The following is a 21,323-nucleotide window of genomic DNA, read 5'->3' on the forward strand; positions in this document are numbered from 1 at the left end:
ACGGAGGCGGTGGGGTTGGTTGTTGCGGGCATCCTGGAGATGTTCTCAGAAATGCTGTGCGAGTAGGCGGCCGGTCTCACCAATGTAGAGGAGACCACATCGGGAGCAACAAACGCAATAAATGATATGTGTGTAAGTGCAGGTGAAACTTTGATGGATGTGGAAGGATCCTGTGGGGCCTTGGATGGAGGTGAGCGGGGAGCTGTGGGCGCACGTTTTGAAATTCCTGCGGTGGCAGGGGAAAGTACCAGGATGGGAAGGTGGGCTGTAAGGGGGCGCGGACCCGGTCAGGTAGTCACAGAGGTAACAGTCTTTATGGAAAGTGAATAGGATATGTTGGATATTCTCAGAGAGTTGGATATCTATGGAGAAAAAAATAGAATGACATTGTGGATGAAAGCTCAAAAAGCTCTGAAATAATTTCACTTCTTTAAAAACATCCTGCTAAGTTTCAGGTGGACCCTTCAGCTGGAAATCTATCCGAACTCTGGTGTCTGAGAAAACCCTTAAATCTCAGTGAATGACCAGGATTGGATGATATCGCCCTGTCATTGTCACTGTGTGATGACATCACCCACAGGGACACAGAGCATCTGAGTCTGTGCAAACGAGAGTTCCCCCACACATTGGGAGGAATGGCAGGGTTCCTGACAGGGGGGCCAAGACATTTACCAGGATGGTTTGGAGAATGATAGATTGCAGTGATGAGGTTAGGGTGTAGAAATCGACATTGAGGGGAAGATTTGACAAAGTGGGAGCACTAGTTTATGATTTGTAAACAAAAGGTAAATAAAGTGAAGCTGACCATAAAAGGATTAGAGGAGAGTTACATCATTTTGGGGATGTTCAACAGGGAGAAGGTGAGGAAGAAATTTAATGCAATTAATGTTAATGACCATGGACTCAATGCTGACCCACAAACGCCAATAATACATTGATGGAGGTCATGTGTAAAAAAAAACATCAGTCTGATTAATACTGGAATCTGAATTGAATAATTACTAGCATTGACCTGGCAGAATTAATGTGGAATGTCTCTCAATGGACTTAGACCAAACGATTCCAGGGCTGAGAGCACATCACCTTTCCACAGATTACTAGTTGGTTCTGGAGAAAACTTCAGCTGATTCCGGAAATCCTTCTATTGACTGACGTTCTGAGATGTATAAAGGTTCAACTCTCGGAAGGACATTGCTAGAAATACTCAACAGATATTTTAGCTCAAGAAATTTCATCAACATCTGTTTTAAGTGGGATAAGTAGGCAGTAAGTGGAAAAAAAGTAATTGCTTGGGAGCAATTGTATAAGAGTGCAAACTAGAGTCGAAATCACAAACAAAAGTGAAGTATTGTGGATGCTGCAGGAAGAGTTGTGGCGTCTGTCGAGACACACATAGAATTGAAGTTTTGAGTTCACAATCACTGAGAGTCAGCTGAACTTGAATTGATAAATCTGCTTCTCTTTTCATACTGGCTATGTTCGATTTAGGAGGATAGACTAAAACAATGGGCCGACTGTAAGAATCGCAGATGGAGGGGTATCCTTTGTTGAGCACGCTGAATTGTTAACATTTAGTGCGGAATGCTCTGCAATTCGGGAAATTGCACTCAGATCTTGTGGCGTTTTATGTGTTAATCAGTGCCTGGTTAATACGTGTGCACACCTTTACAATTGCAGTTTCTATTACACTTCCACAGATATTTTCAAATCCGCATATATACGTGTGTGTGTGTGTGTGTAAGTCAATTGGAAACAATATAACCTTTCAACTTGTGGACAACAATCAAGGCAAAGTTCTAACTCCAAACAAAAGTTTGGGACGAGTCCTGTGCTATATCCCTGATTGCATTTTCCTGATCTGCTTTCGGACTTGGTGAGCACTGTGATGCTATCCAGGGGGAAATTCAGTCTCTTCAGAAATTTCCCTGGTCTCCATAGCAGTGACAGATCTCCTGATCAATCCAACAACCATGACATTGGCTGATCTCTAGTCTATGTTTTCTATGAGGTTGCTGCCCATCATTCCTGCAAATACATTCACCTCAGTCTTCATTTAGTTAGCAACTTGTAGTTCCAGCTGGTTGATGGTCACTTGATCCATATCGCTCCATTCCTTGCACATCCATCTGCTTAAGGGGCAAAAAGCCCCTGAAACACCCCTATCATATCTGCTTCCATTACCACCCCTGACATTATTTTCTGGACACCTACCACTCTCTGTGGAAAACAAACCTCGCCCCTACATCTCTTTTGAACTTTTCCACTTTCATCTTGTTAGAAACGAAAATCGCTTCTCAATAATCGCTCTAGACAAATTCAGGAAAACAAAGTTTTATTAACAAGTCAAGTCTGCAGAGTCGGGCACCCCTAAAGAAAAGGCGCGCTGAGGCTTACAAAGTCTCCATTATTTATAGGACAAGTCCCTCCTCTCCTTGGCTCCAACAAGCCATGAGGTTCACATTCTTAAAAACATCATTATTTTTATCACAAAGTCTGCAACAAAAGGCTCCAGAGTCTCCAAAGTTTGTTGTTTTTCTCACCCTGTAGTCTTATCAGTCAAAAGCTTTTAATCTGAAACAGATGTCTCAAGTCGTACTCCCATCCTGGAGTCTTATCAGCCAAGGACTCATCCTTCTCTGCTGTGTGAATGGCTTCATTAATCAAGAGCCTGCTTGCTTTTACTATCGCTCACAAATTGTCAGCATTCTGCACAATTTAAACTACTCTACTTTTGAGTATATAAAATGGTTGTTAGAAAAGAAACAAAGGTTTTGTCTTTTATGATTGATCAGTCTGTGGTCCAGGCACATCTTAAAGTTTAAACCGAAATTACCTCTCACAATTCCACCCTTTTCTTTCTTTAAGATGTGCCTGACCAAGATAAGCACCCCCGCCTTCCCTCAAGGGCCCGGGAAATCCTTGGTCTTTCGCAGCAACATCACTTTAAGTTCCCGTGTCCCATGTTGTGGAACCACCACTGCCTGGAGTCGGGAAATATTTTTCTGAATTAAAAACTGAATACAGGGAGTTAGGCAGGATAATACGAGAAGAAGAATCATGCCGCCCCCAACCACCAGCAACGCCGTGCGCCACCAGCTACCACCTAGGAGACCATCCCACCATCCGATGCCACTAAGAGGACGCCAAGATTGTACTGGCACATGGGCCAATCTCCGAATTTCATCGGAAATTTTCAAAACCGCTTTACCATTATCGTCAATTTCTAGACAGCAGTTTGTCAGGTTAAATTTCCCGCACACACCCCCCTCCGAGGCCAACAGATAATCCAAGGCAAGTCGGTTTTGATATATAGCAGCCCTCATCTGATCCTGCTGCTGAGCCAACAGCTCTAGGGCCAGGGCAGTCCGGTTAGTAATGACCTCTACGACTGCTTGGAGCCTGATAATTCGATTTGGCATATAGATAGGAGTACGATATCCCCATGATCCGTCCTGTGCCCAAGTAGCCGGCCCATAGTATTCAATAATCCGGGCCGGTGGCCACTCATCCCCCCAATCACCGACTTGGATATCCCTTGGCGACCTACGCAGGGAGTCAAAGAGTTTAACTCCCAAATCATCGCCTTCCTCCCGGGGTAATAGGAAGAACGCAGGTCGTATTAGACCCAGGAAGCATACCCCAGCCCATCCCATGGGCAGTTTGGAGTATGCCTGATTACCGCATATCCAAAATAGGCCATCTGGAGCAGGCCCTCCCTGCCTCACAACGTCATCCCACAACTCCTTTACCCCAGGGACGCCCTCATAAGGACCAGGACCACTGCAATTCCAGTATTCGGATTGTTGACCCCGTGGCAGAGTCTGGACAGGATTATTCCAGCATTGATTCCCCTGACAACCACCGCTCCACACTCTTTTCATGCCATCGGAAGGGTCAGCACTGAGCTCGTAAGAGGAGGAATCAGAACGTAACCGAATGCAATTTTGATGATCTCGGTTTGCAATGTACCAAGCAATATTCTCAGGCCACCATACTCGCGTGGTTGCATCCAATATATTCTGACAGGGGCTAATCCCTACCTTCACGGTCCCCTTGCCTTCAATACAGAACTGGCCCTCAGGGCTGTTTGTCAGTCTCCACCCCTGGCTTTTTCTGTCGTTGTCACGAGTCCAAGTGGTTTGCAGCAATTCCCCTATGTCTAAGCTTTGACCAGTCCACGGCCATTGTTCCGACATATGCGGCCCCCCACAGACCCAGCAATTGCTAACATTTAAAACAGTGGCTATTCTAGAGGTGAGATCAATAAACAGGTTTTGTGTAACATCAGGGAGTTCAATCTGTCCTTCTACCTCTTCATATACAGATGGCACTTTAGGGAGCACGACCGTTCCCTGTCGGTCTTGCTCTTTCCCCAACCCCCGATCAGGGATCTGTATCTTGGTCTCCTTGACTCTGTCAACCTGCTCCCTGAGCAACACGGAGGATAGGTCCCACCTCCCAGTTTTGCTAATACACACCCAGCGGTCATTTATAGGGCATCCATGGATTTTGCCACCGTATCCTTTATTATATACCTGATAATAGGGTCTCCCATCCTCCCAACATTCATGGCGTGCACTCACATCGTAACACCTATCGTCCACATAGGAATGGGACACAAATGATCCCGAATAGATTCGAATCCCAAGTCTTACTGTTGTTCGACATTTGTCACATCTCCCCTCACCCTCCCCCACATACAGGAGTAAACTGATCAATATCCCCACCAATACAGTCCAAGTAGAGTTCATTATTGCTGTCTTTTCAGTTTTACCGACAACGGCTTGTCCCCTTGCTCGCATGTCCAGGTGCTTTCTTCTTCAGGCGGAACAGGCCCCTTTATCCTTGATGCGTGGACCCACCCTTTTTCTTTCGTTCGAACATCTGCCTCAGTTGTTAACAGAACCAGGAACGGTCCTTCCCACCGCGGCTGGAGCTTTTCGTCTTCCAGGTCTTAACAAGTATCCAATCTCCGGGCTCCACCATATGCAGGAGGAAGTCGAGCGGCGGATTCTGAGCCAGGAGACCTTTCCTTCAGAGTTCTGCAAAAGAACGGGATAAGGCCAGTAAATAGGTTCGGATAAATACATCCCCCCCTTGTAGAGTGGGACATCCATCAACCTTACTCCAATACGGTAATCCGAAGAGCATTTCATAGGGGGAAACCCCGACATCTCGGCGAGGTGCCGTACGTATCCTCAATAGGGCAATGGGCAGGCACTTTGGCCAGGGTAACTTAGTTTCTAACATCAGCTTAGTCAATTGGGTCTTGAGCGTGCCATTCATTCTCTCAACTCGACCCGAACTCTGAGGATGCCAGGGTGTGTGGAATTTCCATTGGATACCCAGGGCATTACAGATCAAATGGTGTAGCTTAGAAATAAAATGCGTCCCGCAATCGGAGTCAATAGATTCCATTATGCCATATCTCGGGATTATGTTCTCTAACAACAGTCGGGCCACGGTTGGGGCATCGTCTTTGGCAGTTGGGAAAGCCTCTACCCAGTGAGTGAAATGGTCTACTATTACTAGCAGATATTTCCATCTCTGTACTGGGGGTAATTCTGTAAAGTCGACTTGGATCCTCTGAAATGGCCTAATCGCTAGGGGCTGACCACCAGCTGGCATAGAACGCATGGCTTTCTGATTAATACGCCGGCAAGTGGGGCATCCGACTACCTCTTGTTGGGCTAATGTGTATATCCCCCTGCATACATAGTCTCTCAGGATTGTGTCACACATGGCTTGCACCCCCTAGTGGGTCTGATGGTGTAATCGGTGCAGAATACCCCGGGTGATCTGTTTGTTCAGTACTTGTCTCCCATCAGGAACTGTCCACTTCCCGTTAGTATCTAGCCGGGCACCCAATTGATCCATTTTATCAATCTCCCCCTGGGTGAAGACGGGTTGTTTAGCGAGGCCCTCCCTCAACGGTATTAACGTTAACAATTGGACGGATTTTTCGACCGCTGCCCGCTTGGCTTCCTCGTCTGCCAGCCGGTTTCCCACCGCTTCCGGTGTCGACCCCTTCTGGTGACCGGGTACATGGACTACTGCAAGTTCCGTAGGTAACGCCAGGGCTTCCAACGTTAGGCTGATCATTTGTTCGTGAGCTAATTCCTTTCCCCGGGAAGTTATCAATCCTCGCTCTTTCCAGATTTTCCCGAAAGTATGAACGACTCCGTATGCATACTTTGAGTCAGTATATATGGTCCCCACTTTCCCTTCCAACAGCTTCAGGGCCCTCTGGAGGGTGTACAACTCACAGGATTGGGCTGACCACTTCCCGGGCAGTCGTCCAGACTCAATCGTCCGTTTCGTTGCACCATCTATAACAGCATAGCCACTGTATCGTACTCCACTGATGCACCGGGAGGACCCGTTGATATACAGTTCCTGTCCCTCACCCAGCGGGGCTTCTTGCAGGTCCTCTCGGCTTTTGGTCTGCAAGTCCACAAATTCCACACAATCATGCTCCTGTTCCCCGTCTGCAGGACGTCCGTACAGAAACTGGGCTGGGTTGCAACTGAGATCTTTTGCAAAATTGAGATCGTTCCTGGTCATCAAAATCGTCTCATACTTTAGGATGCGAGAGTCTGTTAACCAGCGGTGAGCCTTCTGAGCCAGTATGGCACTAACCGAATGTGGGGAGTATACTGTGATCCTTCCTCCAAAGGTAAGTTTTCGGGCCTCTTCTACTAACATTGCCGTAGCTGCCACTGCCTGTATACAGGTCGGCCATCCACATGACACAGGGTCTAACATTTTTGACAAAAATGCAACCGGCTGACGTTTCCCTGCCCGCAGCTGAGTGAGCACACCCTGGGCAATTCCGCCGGCGCTATTAACATATAACTGGAACGGTTCCTTCAGGGTGGGTAAAGCCAATACCGGAGCTCGAATCAGTTTATTTTTAATAATATTAAATCGCTGCTCCTCCTCATCTGACCAGTCCACCTTTTGTCCTTCTTGTCCCAGTTTATCGTACAAAAATTTTACTAAAGTGGTGTAACTTTCAATCCATATCCGGCAATACCCTACTAGTCCCAGGAATTGTCTGACTTCCTTCTTCGTCCTGGGTATTGGCATACCCGTAATTCCTGATATTCGTTCTGGCGTGATACGGCGGTGCCCCTTACTGACTTGATGGCCCAGATATCTTACTTCTCGCTCCACAAACTGGAGTTTTGTCCTGGAGACGCGTAGACCCTGTTTCCCCAGGAAGTTCAACAGGGCAACGGTGTCTGCTCGTACCTCCTCCTCTCTTGGTCCTGAGAGTAAGAGATCATCGACATATTGGAGCAATTGATTCTCCGCGTTACACTGAAATCCTTCTAAGATCTGCTCCAGTATTTGTCCAAACAAATTGGGTGACTCCGTGAATCCCTGCGGCAAGACCGTCCATCTTAACTGTCGCTTTCGTCCTGTGAAGGGATTCTCCCATTAAAAGGCAAAAAGGTTCCGACTTTCTTCGTCAAGGGGGCAACTCCAAAAAGCATCCTTCAGATCTATTACGCTGAACCATTCATGTTCGGGGGGAATTTTACTCATTAACGTGTAGGGATTAGGTACCACCGGGTATCTAGCCTGGACTACTTCATTCAACCCCCGCAGGTCTTGCACCAGCCTATATGTCCCGTCCGGCTTCCTCACAGGGAGTATTGGAGTATTGAAAGGGGACATGCATTCCTCCAGTAGTCCATCTGTGATTAATCTTTCTATCACAGGTTGTAACCCCTCCCGTCCTTCCATAGCAATCGGGTATTGTTTCCTTCTTACCGGGCCTCTTCCTGGTAACATGGTGATTTGGAGAGGTTTGATGTTTAGACCCCCTCTGTTCCCCTCTCGGTACCAAACTTCCGGGTCTATTTGTTGATCATCTTCTTCGGTGAGGGCGAACAACCTTACCACCATTTCCCCATTACTTGGTACCGTTCCGATCCCTAGTTTGACCTGCAAGTCTCTTCCTAACAAATTAAATCCCGCCGATGGCAGTAGAAGGAGGTCTCGTTTAGTAGTTCTGTTTTCATATCCAATTTCCACGTCCTCTACCACTGGGACTTGTAATTTCTGTCCTCCAATTCCAGATACCCCCATAACTTTTCCTCCTGCTCGGGTGCCGGGGGGTATTTGGATTATACTTGATCTTTCGGCTCCCGAGTCCACCATAAATGTGATCTCCGATCCTTGGGGCCCTACTTTCAAGTTTACCAGGGGTTCCTGTCGATAGTCCTTTTGCCCCAAGGGTAGGAACCCCCGACCTCCCTAATCTTCCTCCATCAGGGCGTACGACCTCACCTCCCGCTTGTAGCGGGAGCACTCCCGTTTAAAATGTCCCTCTTCATTACAATAGTAACATCTGAGTGTCCTCTTCGTTTCCCTGTCGCGGTCTCGCGTTCCTCCACTCTTCCTTTGTTCCGGCCATGGTTCTCTTTTCCTCTGCTCTTGCCACGACTCTCCCATTTCCTGTTTCTGCCACGGCTCTCCCTTTTCCTTTCTTCCAGCTGTCATTTGTTGCACCGTTTGCATCATTATCTTTGTCGCCTTCCTTTGCTTCTCATCGTCCCTTCTCACAAACACCTTTTGCGCCTCTCGTAGTAATTCACTTAAAGATTTACTATCCCAATCATCCATTTTCTCCAACTTCTTTCGTATGTCCGGCCAGGCCTTTGATACAAACTCTACCCGTATGAGTTGTTGCCCCACGTCCGTCTCAGGGTCCACCCCAGCAAACTGCTACACATTCTTCCTAATCCTGTCTAGGAAGTCCGTAGGGGTTTCCTCCGGATTTTGATGATTACCAAAGGCCTTGGTAAAATTGTGCCCTTTCGGGGCTGCGTGTCTTATTCCTTTTATCCAATATTCCCGCATGTCTCTCATGTTGCGCCGTCCTCCCTCCGTGTTCTTATCCCACTCGGGGTCGGTGAGGGGAAACTTCTGCTCCCCTCCTTCTCCCCCCTCTCTCTCCCAGACCAAGAGCGCAGCTTGTCGTATCATCTGACGCTCCTGGCTAGAGAACAATGTTTTCATGATGGAACACATCTCTTCCAACGTGTAAGTATTCGGACCCAGGAACTGATCCAATTGTTCAACAAGTCCCATGGGGTCCCCTAGTAGACCCTTCATCTCCCTCCTGAAATTCCGTACTTCAGTACTCGTCAAGGGAACGTTCACATATCCCGTCCTTCCTTCCTCGCCCCCCATGGGCACTTCCCGGAGTGGATTCATTCTTGCAATCGAGACAGGGTCTTGTCTGTGACCCTTTCCAGCTTGAGATCTGGTCTGTACCCCTGAGGTAGTTTGTGATTCCTCCCCATTTTCTTCCCCTTCCCCTGAATCGTCGTCACCCGAAGGAACATTCTGTGGGGCAGACGGGGTCACGTAGGGCGGCGGTAAGTGATCTAAAGGGTCCAATTCTTTCTGCCCTTTCGAGTCTTTATTAGTTACCTGCATTTGACAAGATATCGTAACCGGCAGCCAACAAAGGGCATAATCACTTTCTTCCAGATTAACATCAGGTTTTGAATTGACATGTAAAATGAGGGCTTGCCGGACCCAGTCTTCGTCAGTACCGAATCTAGGCCACCACACTGAGTCGCCCTGAATAGGTTTCTGGGACCACTTTTGACAGTATTTTACCATCTTCCTTTTAGATTTTCCCTTTCTTCCAGCCTGATCCCAATTATTTAGCATTCTCCCTAACGGACTATCGTCAGGTACCCCGGGGTATGTGTCATTGTCCCTGTTTAAGCCTACCTTTCCCTTAATCACCTTAGATCCCTTATTTCCCATTTCCGAGGACTTCGTATTTTTCCCGTGATAATCTATCACAATGTAGCGAATTCCCGGACCTTCAGTCCCGTGATCGCCCAGGTTCCTTTGCAGGCACCCCCGGTCTTTGGATTCCTGTGTCCTACGTCTCTGTGACACAAATCACAGGCACCCCGTAGGTACACGTTCCTCCTCAAACACGGTCTCTGCAAAATCCCTCACAGGCGAGCCCCGGTCTCCAGATTCCTGAGTCCCACGTCTCTGTAGAAAAAATAAATCCACAGGCACCCCGTAGGTACCCAGTCCTCCGGAAACACGGTCCCCGCAAGTTTTGTCTTACCTGGGTTCGGTGCACCGAAATTACTCGATCGTTAACCGTCCCCACTGCCTCGGGTACACCCCTCCTTTGTTTTCCTGAGCCTCCCGGATATCACTCGCTCAAGCCGCGCGGGGTGACAAGCAAGGAATCAGGGACTGCTGAACACAGTAGGGTGCACCTTCTCCGATATCCTTCCTCAACTCCCCTCACGGCCGGAGTGTTGATCCCGGATGACGAGCCCCCAAGTTGTTAGAAACGAAAATCGCTTCTCAATAATCGCTCTAGACAAATTCAGGAAAACAAAGTTTTATTAACAAGTCAAGTCTGCAGAGTCGGGCACCCCTAAAGAAAAGGCGCGCTGAGGCTTACAAAGTCTCCATTATTTATAGGACAAGTCCCTCCTTTCCTTGGCTCCAACAAGCCATGAGGTTCACATTCTTAAAAACATCATTATTTTTATCACAAAGTCTGCAACAAAAGGCTCCAGAGTCTCCAAAGTTTGTTGTTTTTCTCACCCTGTAGTCTTATCAGTCAAAAGCTTTTAATCTGAAACAGATGTCTCAAGTCGTACTCCCATCCTGGAGTCTTATCAGCCAAGGACTCATCCTTCTCTGCTGTGTGAATGGCTTCATTAATCAAGAGCCTGCTTGCTTTTACTATCGCTCACAAATTGTCAGCATTCTGCACAATTTAAACTACTCTACTTTTGAGTATATAAAATGGTTGTTAGAAAAGAAACAAAGGTTTTGTCTTTTATTATAGATCAGTCTGTGGTCCAGGCACATCTTAAAGCTTAAACCGAAATTACCTCTCACACATCTTCAATGCATGCTCCATAGTTTTAGACAATTCAATTCTGGGAAATAGATTCTGACTGTGAACTCCATTTATACATCTCATAGTTTTCTAGACTTCTATGGAGTCTCCCGTCAACCTCCGCTGCTCCAAGGAAAACAGCCTGACATTTTTCAGTGTCTCCTCATAGCACATACCCTCGAAAACACGCAGCATCCTGATAAACCTCTTCTGCACACTCCATATCCTTCCTGTAACGTGGCGACACTCAAGGAGAAACTTCACTAAAGTCTTATACAGCTGCAACATGACATTCTCACTCTCCTTTCTTCTTTGCACTATGTGGCGAGTCCATGAGCTTCTGTACTTTCCTACACAGCTCCTTCAATTGCAAACTTCACCTCACAACGTTACCCATCCCCGAGCCCCAGGCCTACAACGTCGCCATGACAACCATCACGCTGCACTGCCAAAACCGGGACAGTGATGGCGACTCGCACTTCCACAGTAACCCACGTCCGTGTCTGCCTCGCCCTCTAATGTGGTGACTTTCCCACCCCTGCCACAATTCCTGACCACTCTACTACAATCAGGCTGTCGCCACTGACCAGAACTGACTTTCCCAACTTCACTGCTACTGCAGGGGCCTCTGAATCCCTCCTTGAGAATTTCATCGATCTGATCCCCAATGACAGGAACGGACACGGTCAAAAAGGATTGGAGAAAGGGAATTCAGGATCGAAAAATCGACCGGAGCATTTGGATGATGTAATGACTAGTTTGTGTGGCCACCTCTCTGGACTGTAGTGATACAGATTCCCTGTTTCTGATTGTTCTAAACAATGTCAAAGTCCCTGGACATACTGTGCCGAGGTCTCCTGACTGAATCCTGTCTCCGTTGCCTTAACTGATCACTGGTTCCCTGAGGCTTTGAGACGCGACCATTTGGTTGAAGCACATGCAGTTTGTTTGGTGCTTCAGCTGCTGTTCGAAGTGCCTGACAGTCCAGCCTCTTGAATGATCACTGCTAACAAAAATGATAAGCTGCCTGGCTTATGGCTGCGATAAACAACCAGGCAAGACAGTAGGGCTGTGGAATATTAGGTTCAGGTTCAGGCATCAAAGAGCAAAAAAGTCAAGTAAAGACAGAGATGTTGTGACAATCCCTGAACAGGACATGTCTCAGGCGCTAGAGCATTTGTAGAGTTCTGAGAGCAGTAATGTTCTTCATGGACAGGTAATTCTACATCTTGATGCAGAGCTTTTCTTTAAGTCTGGCTCGTTTCGCCAGCTCCGTAACTATCTATTGGATTGGTTAATGTGAGAGTTGGCTCTCGGAGTAATATGACTCTGACTTGGTCATTAGCTGTGATACCACACGCAATTGTGTCCTACATCAGTGAGTATGTAACCTGATTCAACTCACAGGCCTTTGAACTGAGAACATAAAGCTGACACATATTGTGGTTGTTCTTGCACTCTGATGAAAAAACATTCTGAAAGATTTAGATTAGATTAGATTAGATTACTTACAGTGTGGACTTTGCCAAAGTTGGAGGTTTCAGCTGCAGGGAGAGACTGAAGAAGCTGGGTTTGTTTTCCTGGGAATGTCGGAGGGTCTCGGATGTTTTCCCTGGAGTGTCGGATTTTATAGAGGTTTATAAAATCATTAGTGGCATGTACAGGGTGGATAGACAAGGTATTTTCCCTGGGGTGTGTAGTCCATAACTGGAGGGCATAGCTTTAGGGTTTGAGGGGGATAATTTAAAATGAACCAAAGGGGCACGTTTTTCATGCAGAGGATGGTGTATGCATGGAATGAGCTGCCATAAGAAGTGGTGGAGACTGGTACAATTACAACATTTAAAAGGCATCTGGATGGATATATGGACAGGAAGTGTTTAGAGTGATATGGGCCAAATGTTGACAAATGTGACTGGATGAGGTTAGAATATCAAGTCAGCATGGACGAGTTGTGCTGTACATTTCTGTGACTCTATGTACGTTAACAACATCAGATCTTTTCCTGCTTCACAGTGTTCTCAAAATATCTCGTTCAAGAAATCTGAGTCATCCTTATCATCATCAAAATCCAAACTGTTGAATACTTCAATAGCTTCATCTTCTCCATTTTGTTTTCTGGAATGCCATTTGACATTAGGTTGAGCTGTTGGACAACTTTGGTTTACTTCTGTTGTTCGGAGTTGGGCGTTGGTGGGAAAGGATGGCATGTTCCAGGGATAAAATGATAACATTGAGGATGAAGGCTGAACATGCAGAAAGAGACAGGTGAATAGTAACCTAGGACGAATTGATTTGCATGAAAGCGAGTCCGACTTGACCAAAAGGCTGTCTGTATGCTTTCTTACACACAGATTCGGAAGACGAGAAGTAAACACACAACACAAAAAAAGTTGTTTTTCGCATTCTTTAAGGAGGGGTGCACCATTCCCAGAAATACTGCAATACCAGGACAATGTGCGAAGTTGATGGAGCAAGCTCCTAACCCAACTCCTTCCTGCAAAAATCAGCTTATTATTCAGTCCCTTACTCAGGTATACAGTATATCAGATATTAAAACGGACAAGAAAAGAACTGCACATGATCATAGCCAAAAGGCTGAGAAGCGATACTGGTGTTATCATCACGATTAGAGTGGTGCTGGAAAAGCACAGCAGGTCAGTTAGCATCCAAGAAGCAGGAAAATCGAGGTTTCGGGCAAAAGCCCTTCATCAGGAAGATGGTGGGGCTGGGGAGAAGGTAGCTAAGAGTGCAATCGGTGAATGGGGGTGGGGATGAAGGTGATGGGTCGGAGAGGATGGTGGAGCGGATCGGTGGGAAGGAAGATTGACAGGTGGTATATGTCATGATGATGGTGTTGAGGTGGAACGTCGGAACTGGGATAAAGTGGGGAGAGGGGAAATGAGGAAGCTGGGGAAGTCCACATTGATGCCCTGGGGTTAAAGGGTTCCGAGGGAGAACATGAGGCGTTCATTCTCTAACCATCGGGTGTTGAGGGAGTAGCGATGGAGGAGGCCCAGGCCCTGCATGTCCTCGGCAGAGGGGGAGCGGGAGTTGAAATGTTTGGCCACGTTTCGGTGGGGTTGATTGGTGTGGGTGTCCCATAGATGTTCCTTGAAGTGCTCTGAGAGAAGTCGTGCAGTCTCTCCCCAGTGTAGAGGCGATCACATTGGGAGCAATGGATACGACAATTGACATTTGTGGAAGTGCAGGTAAAACTTTGATGGGTGTGGAAGTCGCCTTTGATGGGTGTGGACGGAGGTAAGAGGGAAGGTGTAGGCACAGGTTTTGTAATTCCTCAGCCAACTCTTCCTCAGGAAACCAGCTCCAACTCCTCCAAGCGATGATGCGATCTGAGCATGCTCATCCCCGGGAGCTATCTTGTAAATCTGTTTGAACTTGTCTCGATGTCTCCACAAACCTTATGATCGTCTGGTTTCCAGAACACGAAACAATACTCTAGCTGGACCTGAACTGTGGCATTATGAAAACACAACAATACCTCATTGCTCTCACAGTCTCAGTCACTGTGAACAAGGACCAGGAGACAATGTCCTTTATGACATGTTCTCTCAGCCTGTACTGCCAATATAGATTTCATAAGTCCATGTACACCCTACTCCTGTTATCCCCTTTTTGGTCTGGAGACGATTTGTCTATTGACTCTTCTTCTGCCCTTAATCTATCTCCTCACACTTCTCCACATTGGACTTCATCTGTCATCTATCCATCTACCCCACCGAAATATCAATATCTTTCTGACATTCAACACTATCCTGCTAAAAAGCTCTCAGCTTCCCTTTTCACTGTTATCGGTATATTTCGACATTCTGCCTCAACACCAGGTAACAATGAACATCCAGACTAGCAACGCCATATTTCCCCAATACTCACAGCAAGTCTTCCTTACTGTCCTACTCCAATCGCCTGGCAATAATTGGGAAGATATCATTTGTTTTCCTGGTTGGCTGCACAATTACATTAACTTTCTGATCATTGTGTACAGGTCCCTCTCATTCCCAAAGGATGGTAATGTTTCATAATTTCTCACCATTTTAACCAGAAGCATTTAGATTTTATCTCTACTTCCTCCTATTTTAAATCACATTTCACCACATCATGTTTGATTTTTAAAATTTACAGTATTTATCCAGTGAATTGTTCAGGAATCTTATTAACATAGTTAGGAAGTTTTGGTCACATGGAATCCAGGGAAAGCTAGCCATTTAGATACAAAATTGGCTTGAAATTAGGAGACAGAAGGTGGTGGTTGATTATTGCTTTTCGGACTGGAGGCCTGTGACCACTGCAAGGATTGATGCTGATTCCACTGATGTCCAACATTTATATAAATGACTTAGATGTGATAAAAGGAGGTATGTTTAGTAAGTTTACAGATGACACTACAACTGGTGATGGTGTGGACAGTGAAGTTGGTTACCTCAGAATACAATGGGACCTTAATCAGGAGGGTCAATGGGCCGAGGAGTGGCAGATGGAGTTTAATTTAGATACGTGTGTTGCTGAACTTTAGTGAGACAAATCAGGGCAGGACTTACACATTTAATGGTAAGATGTGATTGTTGATTGAAGGCACCTTGGAGTGCAAGTTCATAATTCCTTGGAAGTGGAGTTGCAGGTAAACAGAACCATGAAGAAGGCGTTTGATACACTTGCCTTTATTAGTCAGTGCAATGAGTATCGGTATTGAGATGTCATATTGCATCTGTAAAGGACACTAGTTATGCCACTTTTAAATAATCCATTCAGATCTGACCGCCCAGCTGTAGGAACTATGTTGTGATACTTGGGTATCAGAAAAGATTTGCACGAATGTTGCCTCGTTTGAATGGTTTGAGCTAGAGAAAGAGGCTGAATAGGCCGGGGCTATTTTCCCTGGAGTGTCAGAGTCTGAGGGGTGACCTAATGAAGGTTTATAAGAACATGAGGGACATGGATGGGGTAAATAGAAAATATCTTTTTCTCAAGGTATGGAGCGCAACACTAAGATGAGAGGGGAAAGATTTAGATGTTATTAAAAGGGTAACAGTTTCATGCAGAGTGTTGTGTATGTATTGAATGAGCTGCCAGAGGAAGTGCTGGAGGTGGTACAATTACAACATTCAAAAGGCATTGGGTATGTGTATATGATTAGGAACTGTTGAGAGGGATATGGGTTAAATGCTGGCAAATGGGACCTCAATTTCCAAAAGAAATTAAACTCACGTCTCACTTCAATGTCACAATCAAATATAGTACTTCAAATTAATGCACAAGCAAAGACAGGAAATGCTGAAGAAACTCAACAGGACTGGTAGCAACTGTGAAGAGAGGATGCAGTGTTATCTGATGTTTCTGTGAAGTCACCATGAGACCATAAGCATTCGGGGCAGAAGGAGTCCATTCAGCCACTTGAGCCTGCTCTGCTATTCAATACGGTCCTGTCCGATCTCATTTCGGTCTCAACTCCACTGAACTACCTGCTCTCTTTCACCCTCCAACCCATTACCCATGAAACACCTATCCTTCTCCTCCTTGAATGTAGTAATTGTCCTGACATGTACTGCACTCTGGGGGCGTGAATTCCACATATTCTTGATCCTTTGGGAAGTAATTCCTCCTCATCTCTGTTTTAAATCTACCAGTCCCTTATTCTAAACTACATCCTCTCGTTGGTGAAGCTCCAGCAAAATTTAAGATGCTTGACACCATCCAGGACAAAGCAACCCGCTCGATTGACACCACATGGCCCAGCATGTCCAGCCTCTCCTTGTAACCAAGACCGTCCAGTCCTGGTAACCTTGGTAATATTTTCTGAATCCCTTCTGAATTCTACTTTAATAATGTCCTTCCTAAAGCAGAGTATCCAGAATTATACATAGTATTTCAAAAGTGTCCATACCAACAAGACATTCCAACTCCTATGCTCGGTGTTCTGACCAATGAAGGGAAGCGTGCCAAACACTGCCTTCACCACCCTGTCTACCCGTGACACCACTTTCAAGGAAGGGTGTTTCTGAACCGTACGCTCACTATCCTCACAGACAAACATTCCAGACCCACACTACCCACTGACTGAAAACACTTTTTCTCAGAAAACCTTCCATCTGTGAGTACGGAGTGCCACTCGTAACTTTATTCCAGTTCAATTTCCCTTCGTCACTGAGAACTAAAGTTTCAGCCCAACATTATTTTTAAAATTCATGTAACAAAGGTGCTACTGTTAACATCTGCGTCTTTAGATTAATCATTATTTGTGCATAAGAAGCGTTTTGTTACCATGAACCTTATCATCTTCTCAAAAATTATTTGTGAGTAGACAAGAATTTTACTAATGCAGCTGCAATCATTTTGCAGCCGATCACTATAGAAATGAGTAATGATTGATCAGAACCGCTTCAAGAACCAAACTTAGTATTTAAATTGAGAGACTCGCACCTGGTAATTATAATGGATTTCAGCGTTGGAAACTTGGATTTTTAGGAAATGAAATTCCAGTTTATATTGAAGACTCTTAACAACACTCATACTCATTCGGAATAAACCTTGTAATTTAATAGCAGAGAAATATGCACGTCATAGAACAATCCTGATACAATTTAATGTATACGACCATAAGCAGATTTGCATCATTTTTGTGACATGAAAATAAGTTTGATCTTATTAATTGGCAGTGAAAATTCTCAGCCACTTGTTCAGTTTCCATCTCTCAATTAGAGAATATACTTATATGAGTCAATATTTGTATTAGTCCTGAATTACATAATTCGAATTAATGGTTTTTATGCATTTACACATTGTAAATCATCCGTGTCAGTGTCTCATCGTTAATTTGAAGCATGGCTGCATTGTTTACTATTCACCTGGACCGTCCCTTAAGACAAATTGAACATTGTCCATCCAATTGTCAATGGAAGGATGTGATCTGATGGAAAGTGTAGGAAGCACGGTGGGTGGCACGGTGGCACAGTGGTTAGCACTGCTGCCTCACTTCTGCCTCACAACGCCAGAGACCCGGGTTCAATTCCCGCCTCAGGCGACTGACTGTGTGGAGTTTGCACATTCTCCCCGTGTCTGCGTGGGTTTCCTCCGGGTGCTCCGGTTTCCTCCCACAGACCAAAGATGTGCAGGTCAGGTGAATTGGCCATGCTAAATTGCCCATAGTGTTAGGTAAGGGGTAAATGTAGGGGTATGGGTGGGTTGTGCTTCGGCGGGGCGGTGTGGACTTGTTGGACCGAAGGGCCTGTTTCCACACTGTAATGTAATGTAATCTAAAGCAGAGTGTTAAAAAAGGAGTTGAAGTAAAAGCGCTGTAAAAAGAGCCTAAGTTCCACTTGGCATCCTGAACCTATGTCTGAGGTACCGACACTATTTAAGGATGGGATGATACTGAAAGGGATGAGGAATGGGGATTGCAGGACACCCAGTGAGCCCCTAAAATCTCCTGATAGTCCCCCACACACACCCTGTTTCTAAACCTTCCCCTTACACTGAAGATGAAGGATTCTCAATCGGTCACCCGAATTTCCAGAAAGCAGCTAAGAGCTGAAACATGAACCACCCCCTTGCCGGGTGGGACCTTCTAATTGTCTACAACTTGGTTTATAGAATTACCTCGAGTACATTCTTATAAAAATTGTCTCGTGAGAGGAGATGTACTTAGCAGATTGATTGAAATCATCCCAACGGCTGATAATCCAGCTGCAACAATGGTTTAAAAAGTGTGAAAATATCTGCATAAATTAACCAAAACTTTTGAAAGTTTGCATTCACATGTACGCCATGATACGTTCACCTGGGAGGCCACAGATTATAATAACCATAAATTAGTCCGACCTTCGCACTAATCCCACAGGTTCACGCATGGGGACCATCTGCTTTCAATGTCGCTCCAAGTCAGGGTGGAATGCTGGAACCAGTAAAAGTACCCATTCCCTGCTCCTCACCCCATCCAGGCACCGATCAATTTGCTCTGGGTGTATTCTGAGCCGACTATAAACGCTGGATTCAAACCCCTTTGGACTGGAATTCAGTGAAATTACTGATGAACGGATAATGGCACCTCTTTCACTAGCAACCACAAGGCCTCGCCCTTTTTCCCACGGTCCTGCACGGGGAGTTGCTATCTCGGGGGTGTGGTTCCCCTTTTACCACACGTACTTATCCAGATTTGAACGGCCTTCACCTCGTACCAAAAGAACTCGAAGAGAAACTGAGCGGATCTTTGCCATTATCTTTCCTCCATTATGAAAGGTCTCGGATAACAAAGGAAGTTAGACTCACAGAACATAGAACATTACAGCACAGGACAGACCCTTTATGGAACCACTCGGCTAATAAAGGAAGCTAGACTCATACAACATAGAACGTGACAGCGCAGCACAGGCCCTTTTTGGAACCGCTCAGCAGATAAAGGAAGCTAGACTCATACAACATACAATATTACAGCACAGTACAGGCCTTTTCAGGAACCGCACTGCTAATAGAACATAGAACGTAACAGCCCAGTACAGGTCCTTTATGGAACTGCTCAGCAAATAAAAGAAGTTTGACAAACACAACATAGAACATTACAGTGCAGTACAGACGTTTTATGGAACCAGTCTTCTAATAAAGGAAGTTAGACTAATACAACAAAGAACAATACAGTGCAGTACAGGCCCAGCATGTAAACACTCGGCTAATGAAGGAAGTTAGATTCATGCAAGATAGAGCATTATAGCACAGTATAGACCCTTTCTGGAACCACTCGGCGAATAAAGGAAGTTAGAATAATACAACATAGAGCATGACAGAGTAGTACAGGCCCTTTATGGAACCACTGGGCTATTAAAGGACGTTGGGCTCAGAGAAAATCACAGGTCAGTACAAGTCATTTATCCAACTGCTCGGCTAATCGAGGATGTTCGAGGAATACAACATAGAACACTACTGCGCAGCACGGGCCCTTTATTGAACCGCTCGTCCAATAGAAAATGTTAGATTCATACAACATAGAACATGACAGTGCAGTACAGGCCCCTTATGGAACTGCTCAGCCAATAAAGGAAATTAGACTCATACAACATTGAACATTACGTACAGTACAGGCCCTTTATGGAACCACTGGGCTAATAAAGGAAGTTAGGCTGAGAGAGCATCACAGGTCAGCACCGGCCCTTTATGCAACCACTCGGCTAACAAAGGATGTCAGACGAATACAACATAGAACATTACAGCACAGTACATGCCCTTGACGGAACCGCTCGGCTAATAGAAAATGTTAGACTCAGAGAACATAGGACATTACAGCGCAGTACAGGCACTTTATAGAACTGCCTGGCGAATACAGCAAATTAGACTAATACAATATAGAATATCACTGGGCAGTACAGGTCGTTTATGGAACCGCTTGGCTAACAGAAGATGTTCGACTCAGAGAACATAGAACATGACAGCGCAGTACAGGCCATTTATGGAACTGCTCAGCTAAAAAAGGAAGTTAGACTCATACAACATAGAACATTACAGCGCAGTAGAGACCCTTGATTGAACTGCTCAGCTAATAAAGGAAGCTAAACACAGAGGACATCACAATGCATCACCGGCCGTTTATACAACCACTTGGCTAATAAAAGAAGTTAGACTGTTACAACAGGGAAAATTACAGTGCAGTACAGGCCCTTTATAGAACACTTCAGCAAATAAAGGCAGTTAGACTAATAAAACATAGAACATTACAGTGCAGTACAGTCCCCTTAAGGAACGACTCGGCTGATAAAGGAAGTTACACTCATAGAACATAAAGCATTACTGTGCAGTACAGGCACTTTATGGAACCATTCAGAAATTAATGGACATTAGACTAACACAACATAGAACATTACAGCGCAGCATAGGCTATTTATGGAACTGTTCGGCTCATAAAAGACATTAGACTAATACAACGTAAAACATCACAGCGCAGAATAGGCCCTTTATGGAACTGCTCGGACAATAAAGTAAATTAGATTAATATATTATAGAACAATACAGCACGCTACAGGCCATTTATGGAACCGCTTGGCGAATAAAGGTAGCTAGAATAATACAACACAGAACATTACAGCACAGGACAGGCCCTTTATGGAACCGCTTGGCTAATACAGTAAGTTAGACTGAAACAACATAGGACATTACAGCACAGTACAGGCTCTTTATGGAAACACTGGACCAATAAAAGAAGTTAGACTAATACAACATGGAACATTATAGCGCAGTACAGGACGTTTATGGAACCGCTCGACCGATAAAGAAGTTTCACTAATACAACATAGAACATTACAGCGCAGCACAGGCCATTTATGGAACCGCTCAGCTAATAAAAGACATTAGACTAATACAACATAGAAAATTTCAGCGCAGTACAGGACATTTATGGAATGGCTTAGCTAATAAA

At 45.4% G+C, this 21,323-nt stretch overlaps 1 non-coding gene and 1 pseudogene across 1 annotated transcript; one reads left to right on the forward strand and one right to left on the reverse strand.

Annotated features, from left to right (window-relative positions):
• The window catches only part of LOC148138477 (uncharacterized), a 54,379-nt pseudogene that overhangs the window by 20,660 nt on the left and 12,396 nt on the right, over window positions 1–21,323 (forward strand).
• LOC122547554 (U2 spliceosomal RNA) lies at window positions 13,321–13,516 on the reverse strand. Its single transcript, XR_006311029.2, has one exon. It is a non-coding gene; the product is annotated as a U2 spliceosomal RNA (small nuclear RNA).

The sequence above is a fragment of the Chiloscyllium plagiosum genome, unplaced genomic scaffold (genome assembly GCF_037043375.1).
Source record: "Chiloscyllium plagiosum isolate Xiang-an unplaced genomic scaffold, Cpla_swu_hap1 HiC_scaffold_40, whole genome shotgun sequence".
Taxonomy (NCBI): domain Eukaryota; kingdom Metazoa; phylum Chordata; class Chondrichthyes; order Orectolobiformes; family Hemiscylliidae; genus Chiloscyllium; species Chiloscyllium plagiosum.